Source organism: Nuphar pumila, chromosome 7, assembly GCF_984573655.1.
Source record: "Nuphar pumila chromosome 7, dmNupPumi1.hap1.1, whole genome shotgun sequence".
NCBI classification, from domain to species: domain Eukaryota; kingdom Viridiplantae; phylum Streptophyta; class Magnoliopsida; order Nymphaeales; family Nymphaeaceae; genus Nuphar; species Nuphar pumila.
In genome coordinates this window covers 124,320,460-124,334,573 of record NC_143255.1, presented here as the reverse complement: position 1 = coordinate 124,334,573, position 14,114 = coordinate 124,320,460, and the positions used below count along the sequence as shown (strand labels likewise).

At 40.1% G+C, this 14,114-nt stretch overlaps 1 long non-coding RNA gene across 1 annotated transcript; it reads left to right on the top strand.

Annotated features, from left to right (window-relative positions):
- Positions 1–13,462: 13,462 nt before the first annotated feature.
- LOC149833325 (uncharacterized) lies at positions 13,463–13,861 on the top strand. Its single transcript, XR_016433156.1, has 3 exons — positions 13,463–13,545; positions 13,625–13,700; positions 13,787–13,861. It is a non-coding gene; the product is annotated as an uncharacterized LOC149833325 (long non-coding RNA).
- Positions 13,862–14,114: the final 253 nt, after the last annotated feature.

Genomic DNA, 14,114 nt, shown 5'->3' with positions numbered 1-14,114 from the left:
ATGTTTACTTTTGAATATGCACTTTCTGGCTCTCTTACGCTTTATTATGCTTTGATTTGTATAGTGGTGATGAAGATCAAGCCCAAGAAAGAATAATTAAACTAGCCAAGAAACTGAGAGACAATAAAACAATTTGGAAGATCTAGCATGCTCTATATTTGAATTTGTTAGTGTCTGGATGTACCCCTTGTCAGTTTGTGAGTGGAAGGTGAAACTTCAATTCTAGTGGTGCTTGGAGAGTTGTTGTTACAAATGTCACAGGTCATACTTGCGTTGTCCATGTAAGTTCTTATTTTATCAATATTTTGCATGAATCAGTTTTGTGATGCCTTATTTGTAATAATTTCTTCGCATATTTTATTTAAGAAATCATTATTTCAAAACTGCCAGTAGATATCAGGATGCAGTAAGCAACTTGCAAATAGTCTGAAAGCTTAAGCAAGTATAAATAATGACTTCTCTTTTCTTCTTTTCCTTTTTATCTAACAAATGGATAGATATATTGCAGATATACCGAGAAGTGGAGGATACCAGAAAACATGAAGTGGTTTATCAGTCAGTCTATTCTTCCCTTGCTCCTCTGCATGGTACACCAATTACAGCACAGTATCTACCACTGACAATTATCGATAGGAAACAGCTGTACCCTAGAGCTATATCCATGTGACGTGGGGAACACCACAATGATTGTTGCATTCTGTACCCTAGAGCTATATCCATGTGACGTGGGGAAAAGGGTTAAGGTCTATGAACATTTTATAACATTATGTTTATTTAAGGTATATGCAAACAATGCTGTGAAGATTTTATATATTCTGATTTAAGTTTGAAATTCAGAAACTCAGAGGCCACGTAGGAGCATATGTACCATCAAAGATACATGCTAGTTGCACGATATGATCTTAATTATGTTCTGCATCAGTTTAATGATGTATATGTGGAGAATCTCTCAGAGATGACTACTGAAGATGACTTAAGCAACCTTTTTGGCGAATATGAAGTCATCACTAGTGTTGTAGTAATGAGGGAGGCTGATGGAAAATCAAAATGTTTTGGATTTGTAAATTTTGAAAATGCTGATGATGCTACCAAACTCTTGTTCGAGACTCTCCTACCATGTTTTGATGATAAAGATCATATTTTCTTTCTTTTATTTTCATGACCTTAAAAGAAAAGTCCACCAGCTTTGTTCGTTGTGTGTTAAAGAGTAACTTGGAAGCTTTTCAAGTAACCCAGAAGCTCGTGATGATGAGAAGTGGCCCAACGTCTCTTTGGAGGCTCTTTGTGCTTGACATCTTGTAACATAACATGTAAAGTTGTAAGGTTGTATCGATCCCCTGGTCCACTTTTCTTTTATTTATTTTTCATTTGTTGATTATCCTAATCATTTGTCCTTGCTGTTGCAATGGTCTTTTAATCCTTTCATCTTCCACAGCAAGAGATTCTACATTGTACTGCTATGGTGTAGGGTCTTTGCATTTCTAGTTGTGAGTGCAGAATTTTTACCTTTCCTCTTCTAACTCATAGATCTTGTATGTTATCATGGAGGAATCAAAACTTAAAGTGCTATTTCAACTGTTTGCGTCTTGAGGGCCTCAAAGCAGATGTTATCTTTGTTGACTCAAAAAAAGATAAAAAACTATGTAAGCTAAAGAATTTCATTGTAGCATTGGTGAAAGGATTGCACTCAAATCCAGCATCAATGATAAAAAAAATAGCAGGGAGTAGTCAGTATTCTAAATTTCTAACATTGGTTGTAAGGATTCTGTCCATTATTCTGAATTGCATGTCACTGCTATGCATTCTCATCAGACTTTCATGACCAGAAAGTAGTCTTTGGGCACTTTTACATATTACTGTTGTGTTGTTAATTGTTGCAATAGCAATCCATATTACTTATGTATTTGTATCATGGGTATTTTATGGAACAATGACGTTATGTTCTTTCCTTCTTCTGGATAAATGAATTTTTTTATTTTGTATATCAGAGTTATGTATTGGTGACTGTAAAAATTATATGTAATAATTTTGATATGAAGTATAAAAATGCAGTTATGCACTGTTTAGACATATAGAATTTGATATCCGAATTTGGATGTGATGACAACAACCATCATTTCCCTGTATCTATGTCACATTGATACTTGTACTTGAAGAGTTGTGGAACCTGATTCAGTGTTTTTTGCCCTTACTAGAGGGGGGTCCGGGGGTTCCCCCAAGCGCTGGTCTTGCTGCGTGGTCAGCGGGCGAGGGTCCAGCCCCCCCCCCCCCCCCCGAAGAAAATTTTTTTTTACGGGCTTTTGTTTGGGACCCAGTTTCTTATGGATCAAACCCGATTCGTTTAGGTTTAGGGTTGTCGCCCTTACCTTGTATAAAGTCTTTCTTTTTCTCGATATTTATATTTCAAACAAATTTTCTTTTAAATTTTATGATGGATTAGCGACGGATAATATTCGTCGCTAAAATAGCGGCAGATTACATTTCGTCGCACAACTAAATTCGTGCTTATTTAGCGACAGATTAGCGATGAACATGATCCGTCGCAAATTAGCGATGGAAGTAGCAACATATCGGTTCTGTCTCTACTTAGCGACGCAGATTATGCGACAGACACTATTCATCGCTAAATGAATTAGCGACGGATAGCGTCCGTCGCTAATCCTCATTTTTCTTGTAGTGCAAGAGAGCTCAAAAAAGATACGAGGATCTAATAAACCCTCAAGCCTTTATCTTCTTCTCCCTTTATCTCTCCCTCTTTTCTTCTTTTTTCACTTGTAATTCAAACTCTAGAATCTATTATAAAGGTGAAGAGATCTCTAAATAAATTTTTTAGTTTTAATATCTTAATTTAAGTGTTAAAAAAATCAATGCTCCAATTTCATAATTTCTTGGCCTTTAAATTCAATCCATTGTTCAAGATCTCTTGTGATGAATTTGTTCATATGCTTCTGTTTCTGGTCGTAGAAGACTGTAATCCTGCAAAAAGAATTCTTCTGTAGATAAAAATTTTCTCGAGATGAATATTTTCCTTAGGGCTTTAGCCTCCCTTCCCAACAATAATATGCATGTTTATTGCTACATTGGTTTTGAAGGCAAGCTGGGGTTAGGCATACCCCTACTAGTTATACAACTATACCATTGGGTTTTGAACCTGCAACGTCCCGACACAAGGTGACGTGCACTAGCTTCTCCTACAAGACAAGCAGAGCCCCTGTTGGTGAGTTTTTCATTTTCCTTCTGTCATATTCTTCTTATGGAGTGCGGAAGTCGATTTTCAATTCTTCTGGACATCTGGTTTTCATTTTGGTTGTATGACTGCTTGTTGTGGCTTCTTGGGACTATCAACATGATAATGTAAATGTTTATTTTGAAAGGCAAGCTGGGGTTATACAGACCCCTACCAGTTATACATCTATACCATTGGGTTTTGAACCTGAAACGTCCCAATACAAGGTGACTGCACTAACTGTCCTGCCAGACAAGCAGATCCTCGTTGGTATGATAATGTAAATGTTGTGGCTCATCTTTACCGACTGGGGGTTGTGTCTCCTCTCTACCAATTGGGGGCTCTGCTTGTCTGGCAGGAGCAGTTAGTGGACGTTACTTTGTGTTGGGATGTTGCAATTTCGAATCTCAATGGCATAATTATATAACTGCTAGGGGTCTGCCTAACCCTAGCTTTCACTGCTCTTTCCACAATGAAATGCAAAAGGAAAAGAAAAGTAAAGCTATGGATTTGTTAGAGGATCTAGATCTGATCCATGTCATGATGGATCTGATTTACAATGTGCTGGAACTGATTTCATAAAAAAGAAAGCAAATCACGTTAAGAGAGAAGGCGAGAAAGATTGTGAATTTAGAAAGAATAAGAAAAGCAAGTTGCTTAAGAAAGCGGATTCCTTGGTTATCAAGGAATTTCCCTTGTAGAAACTATCCTCATCTTGTAACCAAGTTTTCAATGTTTGAGAAAGGTTTATATATTTCCCTTGTAGAAACTATCCTCATCTTGTAACCAAGTTTTCATTGTTTGAGAAGGGTTTACATACCTATCATGTAATATCAAAACATATACAAAACGGAACCTCCTCTCTCTGAAAAATGCAGAGAGAAAGAAGAGAGAAACTTCGGCTTCAGATGCTGACTGGGTTGGCTGTCCCAATGATCACAAGTGAAGAGATTCGAATACATACCTTTCAGGTTGTTGCGGAAGCAAAAAAAAATGGATCGATGATGCTTGCTTTGCTCAACGAGTTCGTGCTTTCACTTGGAAAGAACAATTATCCACAGACCAAATGCCCACTGATTCACTATCACCGTTTTCTTCTTCTTTCTTCTATTGTGCACATTTAATCACTGTGTACATACACAGCAAATGTGCACAGTCGTTTCCCTCTTTTCCACTTCTACTTTCAAAATGAGAGAGATCCCAGAAAAGAAAGGGGGGGGGGGGTCGGTTTCCAAAACCGTCCCCTCCTAAAATGATGGGCCGGGTTCGGATCTCGCCCATCATGGGCGGACCCGGTACCCAACCCAACATTCTCCCACTCGTACATGATGGGAAGAGATATAAGGAGAAAGAACACCAAAGGTGTTCATATGGTGAATAACATCAGGTATTCATACTGGCAAATGGACCGTGCGACCCGTGAGCTTAGGGAGTGGAGACATATTATGTACCGATTAGTGTAACATAATAGTCTAAACCTGCAAACAATAAGATAACACAAGGTATACCTGCACAAGCCAAGTAAGAAGCTCACTGTGTCCTAGATCAAATACATTTTTCATATTCTAGCATACTGAATCCCTCTGCACATATTATAGTGCTAAGCTATGCTAGACAAGGCCTTTCATTATGCCACATGTTTCATCATAAACCCAAAACATCCCCAGGATGCAGAAAAATAAGCTAGCTTTTAACATGTGCATAATCTGAAAATGTCAAATGATCTTCCTTTCCAACTCTTATTCTTTGAATCAAGATAAGTTGCTTTCCCAGACATGTTCTTTTAGACCGAATCATACATGGCGTTAAGCAACATGCTAAAGTAGCAACACTCATCTTTCTCCTTAAAATAAGGTTAAAAGTTAATAAGGACATCAAAATATATATATCTATATCTATATATATATTAAGGACTCACACAATGAAGAAGCAGGGACCATTCTTCATTTCCTTTTGTGGTCGACTTATAGTCATGGTGTGACATACGTGGTATGACTCACGTATTACGGCAAGACTTTCTCACTCCAGTGAGTGTATGCATACACCATAAATTCTTTGCCGTACAGATTTTTATTAGTTCAGTTCCTCCCCGAGAAACTAACTTGAGTCCTTCAAGATGCACATTCCCATGCAATGTCTATCCAAGTCCTCAGATCTGGTCAACCAGGTTACCCTTGATATTTAGATATCAAGGTCGGTCTCTCCATATAGTTAAATATACACAAGACCTCATCCTAACCCGGTTAGGGCGATGCATCCCATATACGTATATATGGCGGATATCATAACTCATTGTACTCCCACTCTTTTGAGTTATAATCACATGATATCCCCAAAATCCGACATGCTTCTTAATTCAGCAATCCTGAATTTTGTTACATCTCATCTCAGCCCGCCCACAAGTAGCGTTTGAGGCGATAAATCCGTGTGAGAAGATTTATCTCAAACCTGGTAGCATACTCATATAGATGTGCAACATGCTATAAAATGATCATAGAAAGAAAATATGAATAACATTAGCATATCAAATCTTACAAATACCCATAGATTTTACATGTTTAACATAAGAATCCCTATAGATATGCTTAGTAAAGGGATCTGCCACCATATCTTGGGTATTAACATATGCCAAGGCAACCTTGCCTTTAGATACAATATCGCGCATATACTTGCATCTCGTATCAATATGTTTGGTTCTATTGTGAAACTTGGGATCCTTAGCAAACGCAATTGCCGCTTGATTATCACAAAATAAAGTCACTGGCAGTTTTGCTTCAGAAGAGAGTCTCAAATGTTTGATGAATCTCCTTAACCAAACACATTCATGCACTGCGAACGATCCTGCAACAAATTCAGCTTCCATTGTGGACAAGGCTACACACGTCTGCTTCTTACTACACCAAGATATAGCTCCATTGTTCATCAAGAACACATAGCCAGACGTAGACTTACGCTCATCAGGGTCCCCACCCCAATCTGCGTCAGTATAGCCTACCACACGCATGTTACCACCATGGTAACAAAGAACTGAATCCGATGTGCCTTTAAGATATCTCATAATCCTCTTGACAGCCTTCCAATGGTCTTGTCCTGGATTAACTTGATATCTACTCATCAACCCTACTGCATAACATATGTCAGGTCGGGTGCACATCATAAGGTACATAAGGCTGCCTACTGCACTGGAGTAAGGGACTTTGGACATAGCTTCTATTTCTTTAGATTCCTTTGGACACATCTTAAGACTTAAATCATTCCCTTTTGCAACAGGAGTATCTATGGGTTTACTATCTTGCATATGAAATCGTTCTAAGACCTTCTTTATATATGACTCTTGTGAAAGAGAAAGAAGTCTTTTTGAACGGTCTCTTTTTATCTCTATGCCCAGCATAAATCATGCTTCACCCATGTCTTTCATTTCAAAATGAATGGACAACCATTCTTTAACGGTTTTTAGAAACTCCAAATGATTACTAGCCAATAAAATATCATCCACATATAGAGTTAGAATCATAAATTTTGGACCTTGACGCTTAAGATAAACACAGTGGTCCTCATCAATCATAGCAAAGTTATTGCTCATGATAGTTTCATGAAACCTTAAATACCACTGTCTGGATGATTGCTTTAATCCATAAATGGATCGTTTGAGCTTGCACACTTTGCGCTCAAAACCAGAAGTAACAAACCCCTCGGGTTGTACCATATATATTTTTTCATCCAGTTTTCCATTAAGGAATGCAGTTTTAACGTCCATCTGATGTAATTCTAAATCCATATGTGACACTATGGCTAACAAAAGGCGAATAGAGGTCAATTTGACCACAGGTGAGAATGTTTCATCATAGTCTATCCCTGCCATCTGTGTGTATCCTTTAGCAACCAAACGAGCTTTATATCGCTCGATAGATCCATCAGCATTTCTTTTAATATTGAGAACCCATTTGCTCCCAATAGGTTTTCTTCCTTTTGGAAGATTAACAAGATCCCAGACCTCGTTGGATGCCATGGATTTCATTTCCTCTTCCATTGCCTTGTGCCATTAATTCCTTTTAGGACAAGATAGAGCATCTCTAACACTCTTAGGTATATTATCATCTTGGGGCAAAACCACAAAGGCTTCCCCTTCGATTTGGAATCTCCGACGAGGAATTCTCTTCCTCAGACTCTTTCGAGTTGTCAGATCTTCATCAAAATCAATATCCACTTGAGTGTTACTCCCACTATCCAATAGTGGTATAGACACATCCTCTTATGTCTCTAAAACATGATGATCAATCTCTTTATATTGATCTTCATCATCCAATTCATAGAACTGGAAGTGACGCTCTATCTCTCCCCTTTTAGGAAATTCACTTTCAATAAATGTGGCATCTCTAGAATCTATTTCAGAAATACTCCCATCAGTATTCTCTCCTAAGAATACATATCCTTTTGAATGTTCACAGTATCTTATAAAGATACACTTCTTTCCCCTAGGACCCAATTTTCCATATTGATGGGAACGATTATGGACATATGCAGCAGACCCCCAGGGCCTGAGATAAGCCAATTCTGGCTTTCTGCCTTTCCACAATTCATAGGGAGTTGAAGAAATAGATTTAGATGGTACACGATTTAATACATGAGCGGCAGTTAATAAGCAATCACCCCAAAAGGAAATAGGTAAATTTGCCTGCGCCATCATGGACCTGACCATCTCTAAGAGGGTCCTATTCCTCCTTTCTGCAACACCATTTTGTTGCGGAGTTCGAGGAGTAGTTAATTGTCTATCTATCCCTTTATCATCACACAATCCCTTGAATTGTTCGGATAGATATTCACGTTCACGATCTGTTCTCAAAGCCTTGATCCTACGATCAAGTTGATTCTCTACCATGTTCATAAAAGATCTAAAGCAATCCAATGCTTCAGATTTATGCGTAATTAAATACACATGGCTGAATCGTGTATAATCATCAATAAAAGTGATGAAATATGAAGCTCCATGCCTCGTTGCCACATTCATTGGCCCACATATATCTGAATGAATTAATTGAAGAGGATAGGTTGCTCTAATTGCCTTTCCAAAAGGTAATCGAGTTGCTTTTCCAGCAAGACAATGCTCACATATAGGCATTTCAATCTTCGCATGGGATCCCAAAAGACCCTCTCGTGCGAGCCTATCCATTCTCTTTTGCCTTATATGTCCAAGCCGAGTATGCCATACAGATACATCCACATCCATATTATTAGCAGTTGAAACAAGTGAAAAACATTCATCATTAACATTCAAATTAATAAGTTCTGTGTCCAACACATAGAAACCATTCATCAAGAAACCAGAAGCAACTAAAGTTTGTCCACAAATGATGTCAACATTGACATCCCCAAACACAAGTTTATAGTTTAACATAGACAAAGCAGAAACTGAAATTAAATTTCGTCGAATCTCTGGAACATGCAGAACATCATATAATAATAGAGATCGTCTTCCTCGCAAATCCAATTTGCAAGTCCTGATTCCTTTGACTTCTGCTCTAGTGTTATTCCCCAGGAACAACCACTTCGAACCAGATGGCATCTTCCTATATTCGACGAAGTTTGTGCGGTCTTTGGTCACATGGTCAGTGGCTCCTGAGTCTACAATACACATAGGATTAGATTCAATAATTAGTGCACAACTACAAACATTTGTATAAAAAATAGGAGTCATAAGAGAATGTACCTTCTCCTGCTCATGACATTCACGAGCATAGTGACCCAAATTGCCACACTTAAAGCATTTTGCATTTGCCTTATTTTTCTTACTTCCACGCTTCCCAGAGCGCTGATAAGGCTTCTTTTCTTGCTCTTTGTCTTGTCCCTTCTTATTACCCTTCTTGAACCTTCTTGGTCCATAGAATTTCTTCTTACAAGATTTTTTCTTTTTCGAACTTTCTGTCACATATGCCCTCATGCCAGATTGTTGAGTCGCTTCAAGGCGATCATTTTCCAGTTCTACATGACGGGCGATATCATCGAAAGTCTTAATACTTTCGTTATGAGTCATATTAATTTTCATATGTTCCCAACTGTGTGGCAGAGAACGAATCACAGCCTGAACCTGTTGTTCATCTGTAAGGGTATGCCCTGCACTATTGAGCTTTCTAATCATGTTTGTCATCTCCCTGAGATGCTGGCTCATGGTGTGCTGAGGGGACTTTCTGTATGAATCGAACCTGATGGTTAGCCTCCTTAGTTTTGTGGCTGATGTTCCCCCAAACTTATCTTTAAGGGCCATCCACATCTGTTGAGCAATCTTATAATGCTCAAATTGGCACATGATGTCATCCTGCATAGAACATAGCATGGTGACACGCGCAACAGTATTCATGCGCTTCCATTTCTCATAGGTTTTCATATCCTTACGAGATTGTGCCCCAGTACCAATTTCAGGTCGTTCCACAGTATGGTTGAGAGCCTCCAAGGCCTCAGCCTCCTCCAGTGTAAACTGAATCTTTCTATGCCATATATCATAATTATCACCATTCAGTTTTTCAATACGTGCCAAGTCCATTATTGATTTACTTGGTGCAGCCATGTCCTTTTAGATAAGAATAAAATAATGCCCAAAAAAATGTTATTCAAGCATGTTATGATCTAATCATTAGCACATCTATATGCAGTTATAATCACACGATTAGATAACATATAATTTTTCATAGGGTGTGGAATCGAAAGATCACTACGTTCACAATCATCTCCCACTTTCCCTAAGATAATTATATTCATCTAAACTGTATTATGACTGTTTGAATAAGATATTAATTCATAGAATAAGTACTTCCAAAGTACTTAAAAATTCATCGTATAATCAATATGATTATATCATATTCATTCACATACATGAATAAAATATATAATAAATAATAAAAATGGATTCATGAATGCCCGACTCATTCGTGGCTCCAACCATTAGCTAAAATGCCTCGACCCACAAGGACCCTGGCCCTACCAGGGTTCAGCCAAAAAATTTCTCAGCCTGTGCCGCAGTTCTATGAACTCGGCCCACAGCCTGTGCTGCAGGGCCAAGAGCTAAGCCTGCAGCCTATGCCGCAGGGCTGGGTCAGGCTGAGCTAAGCCTGCAGCCTATGCTGCAGGGCTGGATCAGGCTGAGCTAAGCCTGCAGCCTATGCTGCAGGGCTGGATCAGGCTGAGCTAAGCCTGCAGCCTATGCTGCAGGAACGGGTTCTGGCCGGGCTTTGCCCGCGGCCTATGCCGTAGGGCTGGGTCTCGGCCTGCGGCCTGTACCGCAGGACCGGTCAGGTCGGGCTAAGCCGGCGGCCTATGCCGCAGGGCTAGGAGCAAACAATCCTGCGGCGGCCTGTGCCACAGGGCCGGGTCAGGCCGGACTGAGCCTGCGGCATATGCCGCAGGCTGGGAGCAAAAAAATTCCGGCCATTGCTGCCACAGGTCCTGGGCAGGCCTGTGGCTTGTGCTTCAGAGCCAAGGCATGAGTTTTAGCAGCCCTTCTGGCTGCAGGTCAGACCCATCATGTTGGGCTGGCTCATGCCCAGCCCATGCCATCCCTAACCTGTCCCATGGCAAGCCGAGTAGGCTTGGCCCATCGGGTTGCCCTCGGCACTAGGGATATAAACAAGCCCCCATACCATACGTCCAGCATGAACCCCTTCTTATTCCGGCCATGAATCAACAAAAAAAATAAATTCGCAAGCAAAAACGAGCATCTAAAACCCGTTGCTCTGATACCAATGAAGAGATTCGAATACATACCTTTCAGGTTGTTGCGGAAGAAAAAAAACGGATCGATGATGCTTGCTTTGCTCAACGAGTTCGTGCTCTCACTTGGAAAGAACGATTATCCACAGACCAAATGCCCACTGATTCATTATCACCGTTTTCTTCTTCTTTCTTCTATTGTGCACATTTAATCACTGTGTACATACACAGCAAATGTGCACAGCCGTTTCCCTCTTTTCCACTTCTACTTTCAAAATGAGAGAGACCCCAGAAAAGAAAGGGGGGGGGGTCGGTTTCCAAAACCGTCCCCTCCTAAAATGGTGGGCCGGGTTCGGATCTCGCCCATCATGGGCGGACCTGGTACCCAACCCAACAACAAGTTTATTGGTGGTTTCGCTGTCTATCTAGGCAATAATCTTATCTCCTGGAACTCCTGTAAGCAACAGGCTGTTGCCCAATCCAGTGTGGTGCAGAACTGCTGGTGAATAAATTTGTTCCAAAACCAATTGACGACCACCTTTGTGAATTCGTCAATCCGTTTTTGCGGATTCTAAATGCTAGCTTAAAAGTTATAACCCAAAAAAACATCAACCAGCATGAAGACTTGGTCATGCTGGCTCATCCTGCCATAGCTAGGATCGTTCTGTGGCTTAAAACTCCAAGGCTAGGAGCCTATATCATATCATCTTTAACTAAGGACCAGTATAATTTCTTTGAAAAATTGCAAAATTGCAAAATAACCTAAACCAGATTTTAAATTGTACTAAAGAGTTGAACCATAAGTAATGTTGGTCAATTTGCAACAAAATGTTCTGAGATAAAAAAAAATTATAAATGGGAACTTTTTTTTTTGATATTTACACAAAAGAACTGCCCCCGGGACTAGAGACCTAGCAGCTGGTACTTACGATCACAGTCCTGACAGCGAAAAACTCCGAGTGGTAACTTAGTTTCTTCTTTCTTAAAATTGCATCAGCATGCAATGAAAATGTAGTAACTGAGATAAGGGTTTGACTGGAGGAGCTCCATAGTAAGGTCGTAGAGCTTAGTAGATTGACTAGTTATTCGTGTCCTATTGAAGAGCCAATACTTTGGATGCTTCATCATACTTTAGATGACAAAGCAATTTGCGGAACACCTAGATGGTAAGGTGGTGGAATATGTATAAAGAAATGAATCCACAAAGAATCGAGCAAAAATAATATATATATGAAACCAGGAACAGTGAGCTACCCCTTGAAGGCATATGCAGATGGTCACCTCTACAAGAAAAAACCTCGAGAACAAGCCAGCACACCATCCCCACTTATAAAAACAAGGCAGACCATACATTGCAAATGCACAAAAAAAAAGGTTATAATTCAGTATTTTTTTGGATTTATAACCTGAAGAAACCGCACCCGGCACGAAGACTTGGTCGCGACCTATCTACTACAAGAAAAACCTTAATTAGCGACAAAATTTTGCGATGAATTATTTTCGTCGCAAATTTATGATGGATTAATTAGAGTAAATTAGCTGTTCCTATAATTGAAATTAGCGATAGAAAAATTATATCTCAAAATTCATCGTTAATTAGCGACAAAAACATTCCGCCTCAAAATTCGTTGCAACTTCGGGGTGAAAAAAAATCCGTTGTTAATCTGTCGCGACCGGTAGCTAATTAAGGGGAGAGTGATGGTAGTGGTCCTGCTTTGGCTGCTTTGATTCCTCCTCCTCGATCGACGATCACCCTTCTTGGAAGACCCTCACTGGAGGGGTTCTTCAAGGGGGAGGTTAGCCTCGGCCCCGTGACCCTCGTCTCCTCTTTCTTCGTCGAGAACGACCCCGAGACAGAGTGCCGTTCCTTCTGGCAGCTGCTCGCAGGCGCCATGGCCTCTCCCAACGCCTTGATCGCCTCCCGCAGTGGCGTCAAGCCGGTGGGTTTATCCGGGAAGGGGGAAGGAGACGTTGGAGGTGTCAAGCTGGGGAACCCCTTGGGGCTCGCCGTCATTGGCCCTCAGCCGCCGTTCATCACCATCCCATCGGGCCTCAGCCCCACCACTCTGCTCGATTCGCCCATTTTCCACCATTCTGCTGGCCAGGTTAGTTGGTTTTCAGCATTGTGGAGAGTGTTGGAGAAGGGGTGACAGATTTTCAAGTGGGGGATCATGTTCTTCCAGTTTTCACTGGAGAATGTAAAGAATGTGCCCACTGCAAGTCTGAAGAAAGCAACATGTGTGAGCTTTTAAGGATAAACACAGAGAGAGGTGTGATGCTTAGTGATGGAAAATCCAGCTTTTCTATTAATGGAACTCCAGTTAATCACTTCTTAGGCACATCGACATTTAGTGAATACACTGTTGTTCAACAAGGTTGCCTTGCAAAAATCAATCCATTAGCACCATTGGACAAAGTATGTATCCTAAGTTGCAGAATTTCAACAGGTAACCACCTTATGGTATTGGGTTGTTAGTCGTTGTTTGTTTTTCTATGGGATGAAGTGAATAGTTTCTAAACTTTTTCTGGGTTCAGGGTTAGGTGCCACTCTCAATGTTGCAAAACCAAAGAAGGGATCAACGGTGGCTGTTTTTGGCCTGGGTGCTGTAGGACTTGCTGTGAGTACAATTATTTCACTATGTTTCTTCACTGGTTTTAGCTTCTCCATTCAACTATTTATGACATAAAGATATTCAGGCAGCTGAAGGTGCAAGAATTGCTGGTGCTTCAAGAATTATTGGTGTTGATTTGAATTCTAGTAGGTTTGAAGAAGGTAAAAACTATTGCTTTAATTGTGGTAAACAAACTTTAGTTCTTCCACTCATTGCTTATGTGGTCAATTTTCCTGGCTTTTTCCAGCAAAGAAGTTTGGCATTACAGAGTTTGTGAACCCTAAAGAACATGACAGACCAGTACAGGAGATACAAAAGTTGGTCTTATTTATGCAGTATCATTGTTATTTGTCTTGTCACAGGTATCTGCAAAACAACCAGTTCACAGGCTCTATTGGATGTCCTTGCCTATCTTCCACTACAAGACATGTAAGTGGAAGATGTACTGTGAGGAAAAATTTCATCTCCTTAAAGCGTGAGGGTATGTAGTACATCATCAATTTATTTTGGTTGCAGGAATATTTCCCATAATCATTTTACTGGTTGGATACCGGCACAATTGAGAAATATCATAA